Below are 19368 nucleotides of genomic sequence, written 5' to 3' on the forward strand. Positions count from 1 at the left end.
AATTTTTTTCGTTAGTACAATCACACTGTAATGCTGCTAAATTTTCATTTGATTGCAAAAAAATAGTATTATTTCCCTTGGTGATTATCAGTCCAGTTGTGTGTATGTGGGGGATTTAGTCCTAATTCCATCCATTATTCTGTATTCAAATGGGATATCACACACCTAATTTCACTTTCTACTCAAATGTTAGATTTCTCTCTCATATGACCTATGTTTCTTTTATTTGGGAATCAAGACAATTCAGTTCACCTTTGAGAGATGAAGGATGCTTTCGAGAAAAATGGTGCGGGAGAAAGTTGAATTCTTACTACATCATGAGGTGCAATCACTTTCAAATTTACAGAGGCCTAGAGCTCTCCTTAGAGACTACACTGTGTGATTGGAGCTGCATGCTTACACAGTCTCTTATATTCATAGGGAAGCAGTATTACGTGGTGTGTGTTCTGTGTGTGCATATATGTATGTGTGTTTGTGCACATGTGCCCACGTGTGTGTATTCACATGCATGATGCAAAATCATATTTGTGCAATAAAATCTGTATTTTCACAGTTCACATCTAATCCATCTGAGTTCATGATAAAGAATGATCATTTGAGAGATACTTAAGTTTAAAATCCACATGAAGAAATAGCATATTTTCCCACATAAACTTTTGGGAGAAACATGAGTCTGTTATCTCAAGCTAATGGGTTTAACACCCAGGTAGTCACTCTGAGACCAGCCTGTGGTCTGCCTGTTACCACTGTTCTCCAAAGGGCTACCTGGTGTGTCTCTGTGTGATTCTCTCCACACACCACTGCTCCGAATGCCCTCATGATTTAGTTAGCAGTTATTCATTTTTATGGTCATTAAAGTTCCATGACTGAGTGTCTTCCACCAACAGACTTTTCAGACTCCCTCTGCCTCTTCTTTATTTCTTTTTAGTATTCATTGGAGCCACCACCAACCCTGACAGCTGTCAGGAGCCAGAGTCTTTCAAGATATGAGAGCACTGTGAATTTGTACCTGACACACATTGACTTGGAAGGAAGAGCCATTAATCACTTCTCTTAAAAGAATTTATAATAAGAGCTGAAACTTGGTGGAGATTTCCCATTAACCATGTGAAGTTGAAGAACTACCAGAAAAGGCTAACATAAGCACCACAAAAATGAACTGAAAGAACTTTGAAAATATTAGTGAAGCTATTCGAAGATTAGTAAATGAAGCCAAGTGAGGTAAATAGAAACTCATGGAAGGCCAAAGACAGGCATCAGAATAAACTGTTTATTTAAAAATTTTGAAATTCATAATGGTGACATTTTGAGGTATATTTGGCTATTACATCATGGAAAACTGGTCATGATTTTAAACAAATATCTTAAAAAATGAGAAAGGTAGGCAAATGAAAACTGTCCAATTTTAGAAGCAAGAAAATTGTGGTATTGATTCAAAAAGGCTGAAGGAAAAGGGAATCTACAAAAAGATAAAACAGCACCAAAGACTCAGAGATCCCCCAGAGTTTTGTTCAGGGGAGAAACCTGTGAGGGTCATTAAAAAGAGTGAAACACACATCATGTCAGGAAGTAAGAGAGAGTCATACATTCATGAGAATACACATGACATTATTTTGAACCTATTTCATGGTATATAATATTGTCTGAAAGAATCAAGTCCTGAGACAGTGATGACGAGCGTTCAGCCCTAGAGAGGATATTTATACCATAGCATTTAGCCTGGGAAACATCACGGAAGACACAGAGATAAGTGCCACAAGATAAAAGATAGGTGAAACACTCTCACCAGGGTATCACAGCCATTGCAACCAAGATCCTACAGCTGCCCAGCTGTCCTGCTCTTCTCTTCCCTTTCCTTCCCTTCCTTACCCTTCCCTTCCCTTCCCTGCCCTGCCCTGCCCTGCCCTGCCCTGCCCTGCCCTGCCCAAGACTGGGCCTGTCAATCATAGATCTGAGAGGGACTCACAGGGATCCTTCCCTCCCTGTGGAATATTGGCTATTGAAGGATTCTGGGGAAAGAACAATCATTGACCCCAGTTATATGCCCACAGGTGAGTACAGCAGGCAGTTCCAAACCCATGGTCACACAAACAGGCTAAACTCAGTAAGTTATAAACAGCAAAAGTGCACTAATATAGGAAAGTGATTATAGGGCAGAGATTATAGGGGATTTCCTGGATAAGTGTGAAAGGAGAGGGTGAGTGTAGCTAGAATTAGTTATATATACATCTGGAATTGTCCAAGAACACGTTTAATAAAACATTATAACTATAAAAATTAGTTTCTGGGGACATTTTATTGTTAATATTTAGATACATTCAAAACGATGTTTTTCACTTGAATGAATATCTCAAACAATATTAGACAGATGCAAATGGAGGATCAAACTGAGGTAAAGCATAGAGATGAAAGATCACCAGTGAGCGTGAGCCTGGGTGTGCAGGGTGGGAGGTGTGGCTGTTGTGTTCACAGGCATTTGTTTATGCCTCGGAGTTTCCCACGGTCGTTCAAGTGAGGAAAGAGTTTGCTCTAAGCATAGAGCTGGTGTAGTTAGTAGCTACTAAAAGACAGGTAAGGACAGTTAGCATTTGGAAAGAATGGGAAGAAAAACACTGCTAGAGACATTGTGAGCACTAAGGAGAAGGCACAGGATAAACTTACCAGAGGTCAAATATGTGAGTGATTGACAGCTGCCCATCAATTCACAATGGTAAAGAGAGTGTGGTCAAACTTTAAATAAGTTTCTGTAAATCTTATGGATGTCGTCTTGTAGAATCTTCAGTCCCTGGAAATGGATGCTTGATGACAGAACTGAAACATGCTGTTCCTGGTCCTGTAGCTGGAGGTTGTGTGAGAGGGGATGGGCGTGGACTGACAGAAGACTGGGTGGGGATACCTGGGATGATTATAATTGTGGAAGAAATGGCAATCAGACGTGCTGGTGACTTTGACGAAGTGGGGAGGGAGAAGGCGCATACATAGGTATCTTAAGTGACAACGTATCATCCAGGTAGGAACCCCTATGTCTTACTGCCTTGCCTATGGTCCCTGGGCCCTGGTCCACACACAGCATCTTGACACTGACCCTTTGCCCCAGAGTCTTCCAGCATCTGCTTCCATCATCGGCTTAACTCAGGAAGCTGAGTTTTCCTCAGGTCACAGGGGATACAGACATAACAGGAAAAAGTTCACAAAATGATTCTTGAAATTTGTTTATAGGAATGTATGCATGTATGTATGTATGTATGTATGTATGTATGTATGTATGTATGTATGTGTATGTGTGTGTATGTGTGTGTATGTGTGTGTATGTGTGTATGTATAAATGTGCAGTGCCCAGAGAAGCCAGAAGGGGCACAGGACCCTCCCAGAGCTAGGGATGCAGGTGGTTGTGAGCGGCCTTGGGTGTGCCGGGAATTTAACCTATGTTCTATGAAAGACTGGCAAGTATTCCTAACCACTGAGCAAACTCTCCAGGCCCTGTGAAAAATTTCCTCACAAGAGTATCACAGCAATGCTCAAGTTAAAACTCACCAAATCTTAAATAAATCTGCATTTGGTTAGGACACCAAAATAACATTGGTGCATTTTATGAAAAAAAAAAACAACAACAACTAAATTCAGAATCTGAACTTTCAATGTGACAATGGACACTTGCAGTAACATTGGTGTCACATCCTAAAAGGACCTTTAGGATAACAGTTCTCCACAGGGAAGTTCTCTGCCCTGCTGTTTTAACAGCTTCCAGGTGTCTTCAGGTCATTGAGTACATTAATGTATTAATAAACTCACCTTGGGATGAATGTCAGCAGACCATATTCCAACAGGAAAGATTAAAATGAGACTGCTGGATGAAGACAGACCGAGTGCACCATTGTTTGCACATATGTTATGGTAACGTAACACAAAAAGTAAATGACCCAGAGAGAGAGAGAGATTGGGGTTAAAGTTTTAAGCTGAAGATCAGAGATGCAAAGCAGCCAAGCCAGTAGATCTTACCTCTGCCCAGCTGAAATGGCAATCCTGTCTCCAGCAATCCTCAGAGACAAAAGCTCTCAGTTCCTGTCTCCTCCTCCTTATATTCCTTTCTCCACCCAGTCATATCCCTCCTGTCTCCACCCCCCTAGTGCTGGGACTAAAGAGATCACCTTTGTCTGAGCTGTTTTTCTTATGACTAGATCAATTTTGAATAGTCAGTGTGGCCTTGAACTAACAGAGATCTGTCTACTTCTTAAATAGAGTCCTGGGTTTGAAGGTGTGTACCACCACTGGCTGGCTTCTATGGCTAATTAGTATGGCTGCTTTGCTAGTTTGATCTCCAATGGCTTTAATAAATCATAAACAATGTATCACCACATGGTGAGAAATATCAACTGTATTACCTGCAAGGATAAGAAACCATTAGGGGAATAAAATACTATGATATAAAATACTAACACTTAATTTGGTTTGGGATTTTAAATATCTTTTCTCTGTGTGTTTTTGAGTGACATGTTCATGTGTGCATGTCTGTACATGTTCCCATGTGTGTTGGTTCACACAAAACCCAGATGTCTACATGGCATGTCTTCCTCAGTCACTGGCCAAGGTCTGTCACTGAACCTGGAGTTCACTGACCCAGCTCTATGGCATGGCCTTAAGCATCCTCCTGACCCCACCCACAGAATTTAATTTACAAGTGAGCATTGAGCATCATTTCTGGCTTCCTCTGTGGGTGATGGTGTCTAAACTCACCGCCCATAAACACTATTATGACTGAATACCCTCCAGTGACTACTTTTTCTTTTATAAATATTATTCCACTTTTGCTGCAGCTGTTTAACTTTCCAGATATTCCAAAAGAATCACACCTCTCAATTATGCCATGAGAACTTTCTAATTGTTCTAACCTTTCAATCATTGCTAAAGCCACAGTAACTCCTCACCATAGTGGCTCTGAGAGCACCTCTCAGGACTACGAGTGCTCGCTTCAGATGTGAATAGTTAAAGGAGGTTGAGAGGCGAGCGAGCTATCAGCTTCCGTGACAGACTCCATCCCTAATGAAACCCTCAAGTCACCATTTAAGGGAAGAAATGTCAGGAGCATCCAAAGCACGTCACCTAGTGGCTCAGTCAATTATCCTAAAAATAATCCAATTTCCATTTTGAAATAATTAACATTTTGGCAAAGATGGTGTCTCTCTATAGCTAGTCATTTTATTGTGACTCGGGCTCTTTAAAAAAGAAATGTTAACTATGAGGTGGTTCTTATGCAATTTGAGTATTGTCACTAAATGAGGGTACAAATTCAAAATACAAAATGTATGTTCATTTCCCTATTCTATTAAATACTTTAAATATAGTTGCTAATCTCAACATAACATATTTCACACCTGTACCTGGCTCAGACATTGACTGTCCAGTAGGACCTACAGTAAGAACAGTACATCAAATACAAGAATATAGACTTTTGCAAAATCCCGTGTCCACTCCAACCCTCAGTTTCCCTGTGCACCTGGTAAAGGAAATAGAATGTTTATAAACACACAATGAAAGGAGTGACAAAGCTGATGTAACTGTGGTGTCTAAAACAATGAGTCCAAAGGAGCATGGCTAAGCAAGCAACCTCAAACATTAACTCAACAGAGAGCTGGAGAACCCATGAGGAGAACCCACAAGGAAGAAGCTCCAAATTAACGGCCACAGTTGATCCATCTAGGAGCTAGCAGAGTCCACAGCAGCCTTGGTGGGACACAGAAGGTGCTACCCATATAGCTCCAGCTCAAGGATCTGGACTTCTGCACTCTGGGTCATTAGGATATTCACTGACAGGGTCTTATCTTCTTCCCAACAAAATGCTAATCTGGGGGCAGGAAATTCATTTGCATCAGTTTACAAACTAGGGGGCAAATCTCCATATCCTGAATATCCAATATCTTCAAAAGGTCTCAAAATATGTGGGTTTAGGTATAGAATAAGGTGTGGGGGGTAGAAAAGCTTGGGTAGATACTCTAGGAATTAGTATAAAACCCCTGAAAGCAAGTGCTCTTGTGACCTGGGAGGATGTAAGGGGTATTTGATATTATGTGTTTTGTGCAAGCCTGCTGGACTATGTGAGGGACAGGATCAGAATCCTTACCTTTTGCTCTTAGAAGTTTATATGAAGTGCAGTTTATTAGTGCTCCTTAATTTCCACACCCTGCTCAAACCAAGGGTAGATAACCTAATCAACAAGGTTGCACTGAGAGCATCAGGAGACAGAAAAAGGTTTGTGAGGTTGAAGTAGAACCACAGGTCTCTTCAAGAAAGAATTTCACACATACAAAAAGTACCTTCAGCCTGCCTGCATCATCATATCTATGCTCACAGGCTGCCCAACACTGGAGACGCTTGATGGCTATGGGATGAGTGTTTAAAAAACCTCACAGATAAGATCCGCCGCCACTTGTATTCTGTCTTATATTCTGAACAATCAGATCCACATCGTAAATTTTTATTAGCATAAAGACTACTCTTCAGTCTTTGGGTATATGTGGGCTTTTGGGACCAAGGGTGTCACTTAACTCTGTTGCATAAGCCTTCAAAGGAATGGCCTAACATGTCTGAGGCAGAACAAAGACCACATTACATTTGTTTATTTATTGAAAGCAGTACAATGTTCATCTTTTTTTTCTACTGAGTGTGTAGTTTTACGTTTCAAACGGACTTTGCTGTCAGCAGCATGCCATTTATTCCCAGAGTGAGTTTGGCTTTTCTTGATAAAACTGTGAACCATGGAGATGTATGGGGCACAGACAAACTCTCCAGGAAACTCCGCTGTGCCTCATGTGTGTTTTTCTCAGTAGTATTCTTGTTAAACAAGAACTGCAGCAACTCTTTGACAACTCTACTTTCATTTTATAGGTTATTCCCAATATGGACCAGTAAAACCCAGTTAGCAGCTTCAAAAGAATATAGTGTGTAAGAGTGTGAAAGTTGACACTTGCAAGCAAACATTATGGAATACCCCCTTCAATTCTGAACATTTTTATTTCATCTCCTGGGTGTTTTAAAAGAGATTTGTAACGAAACATTTTTGGAACTTCAATTCTTGTAAAATATCTACCTCTTAATTGCTTATTATTCTGCGTGTAATGAAATGCTTAGATGTGTATGTATTTTAATATTGCATTTATAAATGGCAGTGACCTCGAAAACAGAAAGATATTAGATTCATATATCAATGGTAAAAGTGTGTATCTGTGTATGTATGTATGTGTATGTCTGTGAATGTGTGTGGGTGTATGTCTGTGTGTGTGAGTGTCTGTGTCTGTATGTCTCTGTGTGTGAGTGTATGTGTGTATATGTATGTCTATGTGTGTCTGTGTGGCTGTGTGAGTGTGTATGTGTGCGTATCTTTATGTGTGTGTGTAAGAGTGTGTGTATGTGTGTATATATATGCCTGTACTGTGCATGTGTGTGTGTATGTGTGTGTGTGTCTGTGTTTGAGTAGTATATGTGTATATGTATGCCTCTGTGTGTATGTGTGTGTATGTATGTCTGTGTGTGCCTGTGTCTCTGTGTGTAAGTGTGTGTGTGTGTGTGTGTGTGTGTGTGTGTGTGTGTATGTGTGTGTATTATGTGGGTATATATATGTCTGTCCATGTGTCTGAGTGTGTGTGTGTGTGTGTGTGTGTGTGTGTGTGTGTGTGTGTGTGTGTATTATGTGGGTATATATATGTCTGTCCATGTGTCTGTGTGTGAGTGTATGTTTGTATGGGAATGCAGTTGTGTATGTGCATGGTGTGTGAGAAGGACAAAGAACTTTCAGGGGTGGGCACTCAACTTCCTCCTTGTTGACAGGAGTTTCTCTAGTTTCAGTTATCCTTTGTCCTCCAGGGTATATGAGCTGGATGCTACTGTGAATTTTCCTGTCTCTGCCTCCCCCCACCTCACTCTAGGGTGCTAGTTACAGGTTTACATGAGATTCGTGGACTGGAATTCAGGTTGTTAGGATGGAATTGCAAGCTCTTTGCCCGCTGCATGGAGCCAACTTTCTGGACAAATACTGGCCTCTCATAAAGAATGTGTGTCCAGGTTCATCAACCCCAGGCTTTGCTAACACAGTTGCTGACTGTGATGTGATTTCCAGATTCAGATGTATGGCTCTCACACTTCCCACATACAGATTTGCATGGCAGACTAGAAAACTGAGCCTATGGCCTCTCAGCCTTCACCCTTACAAAGTGCTGCCTTCTTATACAGAGATAGTTCTCTGAATTTGAGCTAGATGAATGATATGAGCATGCCAGCTGGGCTCTCATGATAAAGACATTGATAAGTAGACTGTGGCACCTGAGCAAGAATAACTACTTGCCACAAACCCATGGTGTTGTAGAGCTTGTGTCTTATTAACACTGACATTTGGGATATGAAATTCTGTTTGAAGACAGTTAGCTCTGCTACACACCGAAGGACAAAGCTGCACACACCCAAGGTTCTAAGAACATGGCAAGTGGTCACCTAGGAGTGAATGTCAAGGGTAATTTGCGTGACGAATTTCTCTATTTACACTGATCATGGTAGTACTATGGAAAGAGATGAAGGCTCCTCACAGCCACACGAGAGTCAATATATGGAAATCATGTTGAAATTAGACAACGGAAATGATTAGTGATTTTGGACTATTGCTCCATTAGCACATTTGAAAAACCACTAATATCCAGTCATTCTACATCACCTGAGAGACCTGGCTGCTGTCCTTAGTGGAAACTAGGGGCTTCTGGAGACTATAGGGTTGGATCTATATCTAAAGATGTTCTTGGAGTATTTTAATGAAGATTATACTCTTTAACATTGGTAGGGCATGAAGGATGCACTATGATGATGCATTATGGGAAGGAGCATATATGTTGGACACTGATAGTTCCATGGGACTCTGAGATCTAGGGGTGCTTCTGCTAAGCTCACCAAGCATATAGACAGAAACCATCTGGCTCTAATGTAGTTGAAGGACATGGTGGCCCAATGACCCGGCCAATATATGTGCAACATACTTGGTGAGTCCTTCCATCATGTTTCTTCTGTCCTTCCTCTGTTAATACATTTGCATCTAAAGTTATGGGAAAAAGCTTGAAATAAGTCATACCGAACTGTTAAGAGATAGATCTCTAAACAACTAAAAGGAAGCCTGATCTCTGTCCAGGTCACAATATGCCAGACTGGATAATCATTTATACAATAACCTGAGCTACTATTTGAAAATGAACAGTAGGAATGATAGTATGTACTTCTTGAGTATCTACAGTTCACCCTGTAGCTGTGTGAAATGTGCTATGATAATCACAATGAAGCTATTACTGGTTTTAACATAGTTAGTGGCCTGAAGTGTCTGAGAATTCAACTGATGATAAGGACACCTAGGGAAATCTAACTCAATAAAAGTAAATACAGATGTAAGGGGTTCACAGGGCTGAAAACTATCAGGTGCACATGAAGGAGAAGAGAACCTACTGTGTGACGTAAACTTGGCCTGACACTGCTAAAGGACAGACACGGTCACCTCCCTGTGCCCTTTCAGATAGCCACAGCCTTCCAGGTCCAGTAGTGTGGTGTACAAATCTACTAAGTCATAGGCTCAGCTGTGATTTCTTATTTCTGGCAAAGATTCAGAGGCTTTAATATACTGAAGAGTGCACAAGAGTCCCCTTACTGCTTTTCACTTTCAAACCTTCATAAGAACTCTGATCTCTAAAAAAATGAAGGCCAAACTTGGTTGATTAAACACAACACTGGAAGCTCAGGTACAGAGGGTGCATGAGCATGGGTACAATACTTGGTTCACATCTGTAAGTACATGGGCCACTGCACAAAATGACAGTTTCCCATTCTCTTCCAGGACAATTCCAGGCATTACAGGTATCCAATACTACAGACCTAAAGGGTGCAGCATTGCAATAAGGTGGCAAGGCCACATACCCATTCTCTGCAAACTAGACACTTGGTATCCGTGAGTTAAGATACAATGGCCAAACTCAAAGTCTGTACTTTCTAATCACTCTCTCCCTGTCACTTTATTTGCATATAATTCTGATATTTTGAATATAATATCTGACTGACTGAATGTAATTCTGATGTTTAAATACAAGTTGTTTCCTGCCATATGTATTTTGTAAGAACTTTTCATTGGTGAGATATGATTTGGAGCAAAAGTTACATGATGCTGCAAAAGGAAGATATGAACAGATAAGCTTTTTAAATTGTCTACATCTGAATGAATTTAGTTACAGAATTACAATAAATACATGTTAAACATCTAGAGCAGCTTAAGTCTCAGGAATATTAGACCTGCATGAAATATTTGAAGTCTAATGTAAAGTACTTTAAACTCATATTTAAATTAATTGTTTTATAATCTATCCATTTGTTTTATGTTGACAATTTATTTTCACGTTTGCGGTGGCTTTAAAAAAAAAAAAGTGACCAAAATTTCTGCAAGTGATGTTTCTCCTCTGAAAGACAAGCCGGGCTCTCAGACACTGGCTTAGCTGTTTACGCAGTAGCCCTGCCTGTAAAGATATAAAGGTCTCATTCCCCTCTCCAACTCCACACCTGCTACCACCACAGAAGGAGCAGCTGTCCACATATGAACAATATTAGCACTAAAAAGATCAGGCTGTTCAGTGATGATGCTTCTCGATGGAATATTACATCAAAATACTTTTAAATTCCCTAGAGTGAAAAGGTGGGAAGGCAAATTAAACTTCAAAAACTCTAAAACTGTAACTGCTTCTGAGGTTTTATTAGCTTATGTTCACAGTACAAATGCAATGCACAGTTGGATTTGTATAGGACGCTATAGGAAATATTTTTTAAATAAAGATGTTCACTTCAACAGTAGTGAGACCTCAGAAGCAGAAAACACGAGGTATAGATAACCTATTTAAGTCTGAATTTTGAGATTTTAAATAACTTTTAATGATATATTCTGATTTTATTAAGGCAGAATCACTGGAAATACTAGGGAAAGCAGCTTTCATTTTCACTTTTTACTCATGCAAAGGTGATTAAAAATCCATTTGGAAGCTGTGGAGAAGATTCATTGTATAAAGGCACTTGCCTCCAAGCCTGGTGATAACCTGGGTCCAAAACCTGGCATTCCTCTAACAGAAGGAAAGAATCAACTCCTTTAAGTTGACTCTGTACTCTATACATGGGCCCTCCAGACACACGGTGAATAAAGCTGCCATGGTGTTGACACTACACAGGTTGCTACAGATGATTTATTCCCTGCTTCACGGTAAATGGACTTCTGGGCAGGGACCAGAACAGCTGTGTTCCGTGTTGTCATTATGGCAGGAGTTTCTGCTCCATGTTCAGAGTTGCAGGCTTTTGTTCTGAGCAATGCTCCTAAAGTGCATTACTGTGACCAAGGGTGACCTAGGAAGGCTGTCCCCTCATGGTAGAGCACCCAATATTGATCCTCAGATTGGTGCTCAGAGGATGTTCTTGGTCCCACTTTTTGGAAGCTTGTACCTACACATCCAGACTTGCATGTGTGTGGAGCAGGCTGTTAAAGTTAGCCACCACAGCCAGGCTTAGGGAATTTAATTTGGTTAAACTAAAAAGTATGATGGGCACATAAGAAAAAAGCTAGAGAAATAGAAAGGTGTTCCACAGTGTCCCGAGTCAAGCAACAGCCCTCAGTGTTGAATGCTTTGCTCAGCAAGTGAATAGCATCCTGTGTGACTCAGGCAGGAAGTGCAGCTTTAAGGCCATGGAGAATGCAGTGAAGAGCATAGGGAATATACATCCAGGACATTCCAGAAATTACGAGGAGGTAAGCTGAGCCTTTTAGCGGAATGTCTTGACTAACGGTTCAGGGATGGAACTGTGTAAAATGGGTGCAGTGACTACAAGCATTCGGGAATACTACTCTTGGTAACTAATTTATATACATGTATTCCTACAATATAAAGAAAAATAATATAAAAGGCAATGCTCCAAGCCCTGAGCACACAGTGGTTTAAAAATCACTGTTTCTGCGCTCTTGAAGATAACATTAAGAGGCCATTGCAATAATGAACACCTAAGTGTTTTAACAGCTTGTCATACTTAGTGAGGAAATTATTAGTGAAAATCATTATTGCTGGAGGAAGACACATTTTCCCGATAAGACGCGAGACTGCTATTTCCCAGGAAGGTTACAGCGAGTAAGTTGTTAGGAAACATGGATTTACATTGCCTTCAATTTTGACATTCGTGAAATATAACCAAATTATAATGTTTAATAAAACTTCACTTATCTTTGGGAAAGGATTAGAAGGCTAGGATGAGAGTTCCTGTGGGGCTGGAATGCCCACTACAGTGTCGTCCTGACTCTATCTGGATGTTCCTCATTCTAAGCTCAAAATTCTATTACCATAGTAGATGGAGGTAAGCACCTCTCATGAAATTGCCATTTAATTATTCTACTGGACAAACACAATAACTTAGCAGGTGAAGCCTCTGTAGGCTTAAGACTGAGGCTCATCCCCAAATCTTCAGGTCCAAAGCAAACAACACATGATGGAAAGTTAATGGTGAAGCCTTTTGTTGGGTGAATGTTTGCCATCACTCACATTTACGCTTATCCTTCTGTCTGCTTCCCACTATGCCTGAAAAACACACAAACATACTTGGAAATGTGAACAAAATGCTAACTAAATAGAGATAAGAAATAAAATTGCAGAAAGATTAAATTCTTAATGGAGGATGCACTATGGAGGTGGACACTTTATCTGATTTAACTACATTGCCTAAATAGGCTGCTTGAAGAATCCAGGTCATGTGTTTTTGAAATACAAAGCCATATGGAAAGTTACCATCTTATAACCAAATATAAAAATATAAGGTTTTATTTAAAAAGAGTTTGGAGGGGGGAAGATACTATGCAGGGCTTGAAGAAGGAATTCCTAGGAACAGTGGTTTGGTTATTCCAAACTGAGTATCTCCTTATGCACTGTTGGTCATGGGAGCCCTAGTGGCCCCCAATAATGCAGGATCCTGTCGTTCTTCTCAGATGCCCAGCAGAAATAGGTGGCAGGAACTCTACTGTTGGAAATACCACACCTCTTGGTTACGTAATACATAGATATCAATTGGAATTAAGCTATAAGCTTCCTCCCTGCTGGCTAGTTTTCATTAGGTGAGAAGATGCTATTCAGGCTGCTGAATGAGAAAGGCATGAACAATCTTGTCCATCTCTGAACTCAACACACTATGGTACCAACCTGGATGGCAAGATGAGCCCATCTGATCAATGGTTGAAGTTGTGCTATAGGGTGACCAAGCTCTTTCTCCACCAGAGGGAATTCATGCATGGTCATTAAAGCCCCTGATGGGTAAACAAATATGTGTTTACTCATATATAATTGGCATCACTGTCAACCTTGATCAGGGAAGTCCCTCATTCCAGTTAACTGAAGGAGGGACAACAATTAGAGATTGCACATGTTGTTGAGAATAAATGCTGGGTAAATGCTTAGTCCTTAACAAGACATTTATCCACCTGCTTTTTTCCTGGATCTACAGAAAAAAGCGGGGGGGGGGGAATGGAAAGATTGCAGGACTAAGAAGATGTCTGGGAATGCCACCATTTTGAAAATGCACAGTCATTACAATCATGAACGCTTAACAACTGTGGTTCCTTTACTGGTTCTGTACATGAATGGCCCATAAGTAGCCAGGCATGGGTGGAAGAGAAGACCATGCACCCTACCCCAAAATGCTGAACTGTTTTATATAGACAGACTTGGGAAAGGGGAGTCATTAATTTCATTGTGAACCCACTCCCACTGGTGACTCCACCAGGCTCTAGTGGAGAGTCCTAATCCAGTGGTCATACAGATGTCCCTGGTTAAAATTTATGCACCACAAATCAAAACCCAAAGCTGTGAATCTGAGATTCAGATAGGTAGGAAGGAGGGGGACTGACAGAAGTAGAAGGAAGGTGAGACAAAGGTGTAGGGGAAGTGATCAGAATGCCTTATATACATATCTGAGATTTAAAAAGAACTGACTTTAAAATTACTTTTCAAAATGAATTCCATCCTCTGGCATAACATTAGGCAGAGGATATTGCTGTTTTCATGACTGAAGGTGATAGAGAAATGACAGATAATAGACTATAGATATGCAGATAGACCAAATACCGAAAAAGAAAGAAGTATATGGTTTATAATAGATGATGACAAATGATAGATTGTAGATAGCTATACACATGAATGACTTATAGATAGATGATTGATAGATTATATGTTATAGACAGATATAGAGATGAGTAAGAAACAGATTATAGATTACAGTTGATATATAGATAATACATAGATTGATAGATACGTAGACAATAGATGATAGGCAGATGGTAGATGACATATGATACACAGACTAATCTGTATTAACAGACAGAAAATCAGAGATTTAGTTATAGATATGCATAAAAATGTACTAATTAACTGTTGTTTCCTGGGTCATGTTTCTAACTGACACTAGAAAATAGGAATTACAAAAAACATAATCATTCAATATATATATGTGTGTGTGTGTGTGTGTGTACATATATATGCAACATTATATTGATTTGAGCAGAATGTATTTATGTATTTAAGAGTAAGTATGTATGTATATATTACATACATATAAACACCTAAGGAATAAAATCTACAGGCCACAAATTAGAGAGGGAGTGCATGCTAGGGCACATGAGAGTGGCTGGAGGCAGGAAGAAAGAACTGTAAACGGTTCATTCTTATGACACTATAGAAAATGAATATTTTCTTTTAATGGAAAGAAACACTTTATAGTCAGACCATGAAAGTGCAAACTCTAAGGACAAAGGAACTACAGTAACCCATTCATAAACCTACAGGCAGCACTCCTTAAAGTTTCAAGTTTAAAGCTATGAACAAAAACAGGAGGTCTTATCCAGAATGGCTTCTTTCTGCAACTTTGAGACAAGCCAACAAGAGTCTCAGGTGGCTAAAGTGTGCCGATTTGCCCTTTAGCTGAAGCTTGCTTTGTGGTGAACTGCTGCACTGAGACCCTAAATGACCATTAAAAAGAAAAAGAAAAGAAAGGAGATATGCAGATAGACCAAATATGGAAAAAGAAATAAGTAAGATAAGTATAAGGTTTATACTAGATGATGACAATCCAAGTAACTCTGAAACAAAACAGCTTCACTTGGAGCATAGTCAATGGGAGTCATTTTTCTTTATTATTTTGTTTGTTTTTTTGTTTGTTTTTCTATCTGTGGCAAAAATAGGACTCCACTTCACGACCTTAAAGCCAGGAATAGTAGAATGTCCGTCTTACAGTCTTCTTGTCTGTCTCCAACTTTAAGATCCGTCGGGCTTTAGCACTTTTCTCACATCTTGGACCGGATCTGATATTTATCCAAATGTCTCCTTTGTTCTTTGCTCTTCCATTTCAGATGACAGCATTCTTTCCTCAGCTTTCCCTGCCCTCTTACTGACAGACAGACTTGAGGGTGAAGGTAAATTCTTGGGGAAGCAGGGCCAGGATACAGTTCAGGGAACACCACCAGCCTTATCACAGATAGCAAACAATGAAGATAACACAACAAAACAGTAATCTACATTCTTTATAGTGCTCAGCACCCTGAATGGTTACATTCACAGCTGTGTTGATTTTGTCATCCTGCCTCTTCAAGTTACAGAAAGAAAACCAGGCTCGAGAAACCAAACGAAGTTTATCTGCTTGGATTTGTTAGTTTGGCAGAATAGCTATATGGACAGATACAACATAAACAATCTGAGAATGAAAGACATGTTTTACAAATATTCCTGGCCTGGCAAGATGGCTAGGTAGGTAAAAGCACTTGCCGGGTAAGACTGACAACCTGAATCCAATCTCTGTGAACCAAATAAATCATTTGCAGACATCTGTAACCACACCACTGTTATAAGATAGGAAAGGGAGACAGGAATAATTGAATGGAGGCTGATGGGCCAACTAGCCTGTAGTTTGCAGCATTGTGGCTCAAAGAAAAGGGGACCCTGCATAGAACAAGGGGAGAGGAGAAAACCAACCATCAACAATTGTCCAGGACCTTCAAATGCTCACCATCACACACATAAGTTCACACACACACACACACACACACACACACACACACACAAGAGAGAGAGAGAGAGACGAGAGAGAGAGAGAGAGAGAGAGAGAGAGAGAGAGAGAGAATAACATGAAATGAAAAACTCCTGGTGTGCATTAAATATCATCAGGGAAACTTCCCAATCCAATCAAATGGAAATCTAATCTTTTCTCTACTACAATACCTCTTTCCTGCATCCTTCATCTATTATATGCTTCCCATAGTCTATCACATTAAACTTAGCTCGTGGCTGTTATGAAGTAATTACAATTTATCAGAACATCTCTCTGTAAAATCTACCATTAAGAAATCAACCTCTATAAAGGGAACGAGGGGACAATAACAGTTGTCTCCAACTATAACATTAGAGCCCAGCAGGTTAAGTTCTAATTAGAAAGCTCAGCCATGTTCAGAAACAGTTCAGCGTGAACCATTTTTTTTTTTTTTTTTTTTGATACACAGAAGACATACTGTAGGTAAGGAAAACACTTGGTCCTAACTCTTAGTAAATGTACAGACTGACACGAATAATATTTCACAAAGACATCAGAAAGAGAGCAAGCACAGGATTCGTGAATCTATGGCAGCTGTGCCACTCAGTTTCTGAGAGCTTTTGTCCAGCAGCACCCAGAAAGTTCTAGAGTATAAAAAGGTCCAGAAGGTGCAGCTATGGTGCACTGTCTATCTGTTGCTGCAACAGGGTAGGTGCTGGTTTCATGAGCATAGGACAGCAACACATCCCACTCTGCTTTCCAGCCTGGGCATAAATCCCTGGGTAGTTATAACTCCTACCTCATTCCTAACCACATACATCGCCCCACCCACTGTAGCCCAGCTTCTTGAAGGAAGACACAGAAAACACCTCTTTGTATCCAGATGTGGTTCTGTCATGGAACTAGCACTCACATTGTGGCTCATGAGTAAGAACTGTCTCTGCTTTGAGAAGCAATCCTCTTCCTAAATGCCAAGACTGCAGTGCCCGCAGTTACCTGGGTGATGCGTGAGTATGGATAAGAGTGTGAGGTTCTGTTTGGCTGCCTCAGGGTACCTGACTCCCACCATCATGGTTTCCATCTGGACAGCCATGCCAAGATATCCACCCTGGATGATCAGGGAGGGTGACAGGTGTGAAGTAAAATTCTTCTTCCTACATTGATTTTTGCTCTTCTCTCCAATGAGAGGAATCGCCTCAGATATGAATCTGGTGAAGGTTTGCGCTTGTAGCATCAGAATTCCCACCACAAAATTGGACCCTTGTCACCGACTTTAGGTTAAGAAATGTCCACTCACCTGTAAACATAGCTACTGTTAGAATGACGAAAGGTGAGTGTGGGTGAGGAATGAGCATTTGCACAGCCACCAGGGAAACTTAAAGCATCTCCTCAGAAAACATCAGCCCAGTCTACGCTGGATACACACACACACACACACACACACACACACACACAACACACACACATATATATATATATATATATATATATATATATCCACATACTTATGAGCAAAAGTGTAAGTATATGTGTATATTGTCTCTCTCTCTCTCTCTATATATATATATATATACATATATATATATATACATATATATATTCATATCTATATATCCTAATATGTCTTTAAAGAAAACAAGGTTTGTGTATCTGGCAAGATGAATCAGTGGGTCATCTCACTGGCTGCTCTTCTGGGACTAGGGTTCAGTTCCCAGCACTCTTGTGTTAGCTCCAGATAATCTGATGCCCTCTTTTCATCTCTGCCAGTACAACACACATGTGCTATGCCAACATACATAAAGAATCTGAGTTACTTGCAACATAGTAGATGAAAGTAGAGAGCACTGGGCCAAGAGAAAAAAGCCAGGATGAGAAAAATCCCCATATCATCTCTGTCTATGCAGGATATGAAACATCTGAACTCACAGGCCTGAAGGGAAAAGAATCAATGCAGATAGTTGAGGAAGAATTCATAGGAGAGGAAAATGTAAAACTATCCTTAGATACTTATGACATAAAGCCATTAGGGGGTCAGTTGAAATAACCATGGGAATACTGTTAAGTTATGCAACCATAACCAGTGATTGAGAAGCAACCTTTTTACATGCTCTCTGTGTCTTCTAAATACACATTTAGAGAATATAATGAGATACTTCTGCTTTTAGTGAAGAGCTCATGTTAGCTGCACAAGTGGCATTGCCTGGTGTTTCCTCATCAGGCATGTGTGTTGTGTGCCCCATTTCCACTGGCATCCCTCTGCCCCAGCTGCTCCCTTGGTCCCCAGCATCCCCTCCACCAGAATTTAGGTCCCAGTGAACATCAAAACAGGTAACTCACGTTTTTGGTTTTGAAACTAGCCTTTAGTGGATGAGCCATCTTAACATAAAGGGAGGCACTTAGCCTTACTATAACTTGGTATGCCATGTTTTGTCAATATCCAGGGAAGGCCTGACCTTTTCTGAATAATAAAGGGGCAATGTGGGGGGTGGCTAGAGGGGAGGTGGAGAGAGGGCCTGGGAGGAGAAGAGGGGAAAGAAACAGCAATTGCAGTCTGGATGTACAATAAATAAATAAACAATGAAAAGGAAAAAAAAAAAAAGAAAAAAGAAACTTAAGAAATCCTGGTTCCAATCACCTGCAGGGGGGGCCTGGCTGTGGTCAAGACACTAAGACTCAATAAACTGAGTGCCTACACAGTGGAGTTTCCATTGAAAAAACAAAAACAAAAACAAAAACAAAACAAACAAACAAGCAAAAAAAACCAGATAACTTCAAGATGGTACATGGTGGTTTAGTATACATGAGTAATTTCTCCAATACCTTTAAATATCTAAAGCAAACAATACAAATTCAAGTATTTTTAATTTGTTTGTTTCTTGTCTCTGTATAAAACTTCCCTTTAATCTGAAATCTTTGCATCTTTTTCATTAAGCTTGTTTTATTTCTTCTCAGAGTCACAGTTTATTTTAATTTAGCTTTCCAGATAAGGTAAAATTTAAATAAATCTTGACAGGAGGAACTCATTTAATACTTTTAATAAAATGCCAAGGGTTCCATGTAGCTTTCATGTGTAGTTGGTTAATACGAGCTCATTCCTAAACATCAACTTTCCAGGTTTACAAATGAGGCTTAATAAAAGTGTTATCCCAACCCTGAGCTGGAGGTGAACAAGCAGAGTGTAGGAATAAAAGGGAAGTTAGCTTCTTTCTTTTCTTCCCTTCTTTTGTGTTTGAATACTCAGTGTTGATGCACCCACAAAACACA

General features: G+C 40.1%; 1 protein-coding gene across 1 annotated transcript in view; it reads right to left on the bottom strand.

Annotated features, from left to right (window-relative positions):
- The window catches only part of Negr1 (neuronal growth regulator 1), a 710881-nt gene that overhangs the window by 599383 nt on the left and 92130 nt on the right, over positions 1 to 19368 (bottom strand). The gene's annotated exons all lie outside the window — the stretch shown is intronic.

This window comes from Cricetulus griseus (assembly GCF_003668045.3).
Source record: "Cricetulus griseus strain 17A/GY chromosome 1 unlocalized genomic scaffold, alternate assembly CriGri-PICRH-1.0 chr1_0, whole genome shotgun sequence".
NCBI lineage: Eukaryota > Metazoa > Chordata > Mammalia > Rodentia > Cricetidae > Cricetulus > Cricetulus griseus.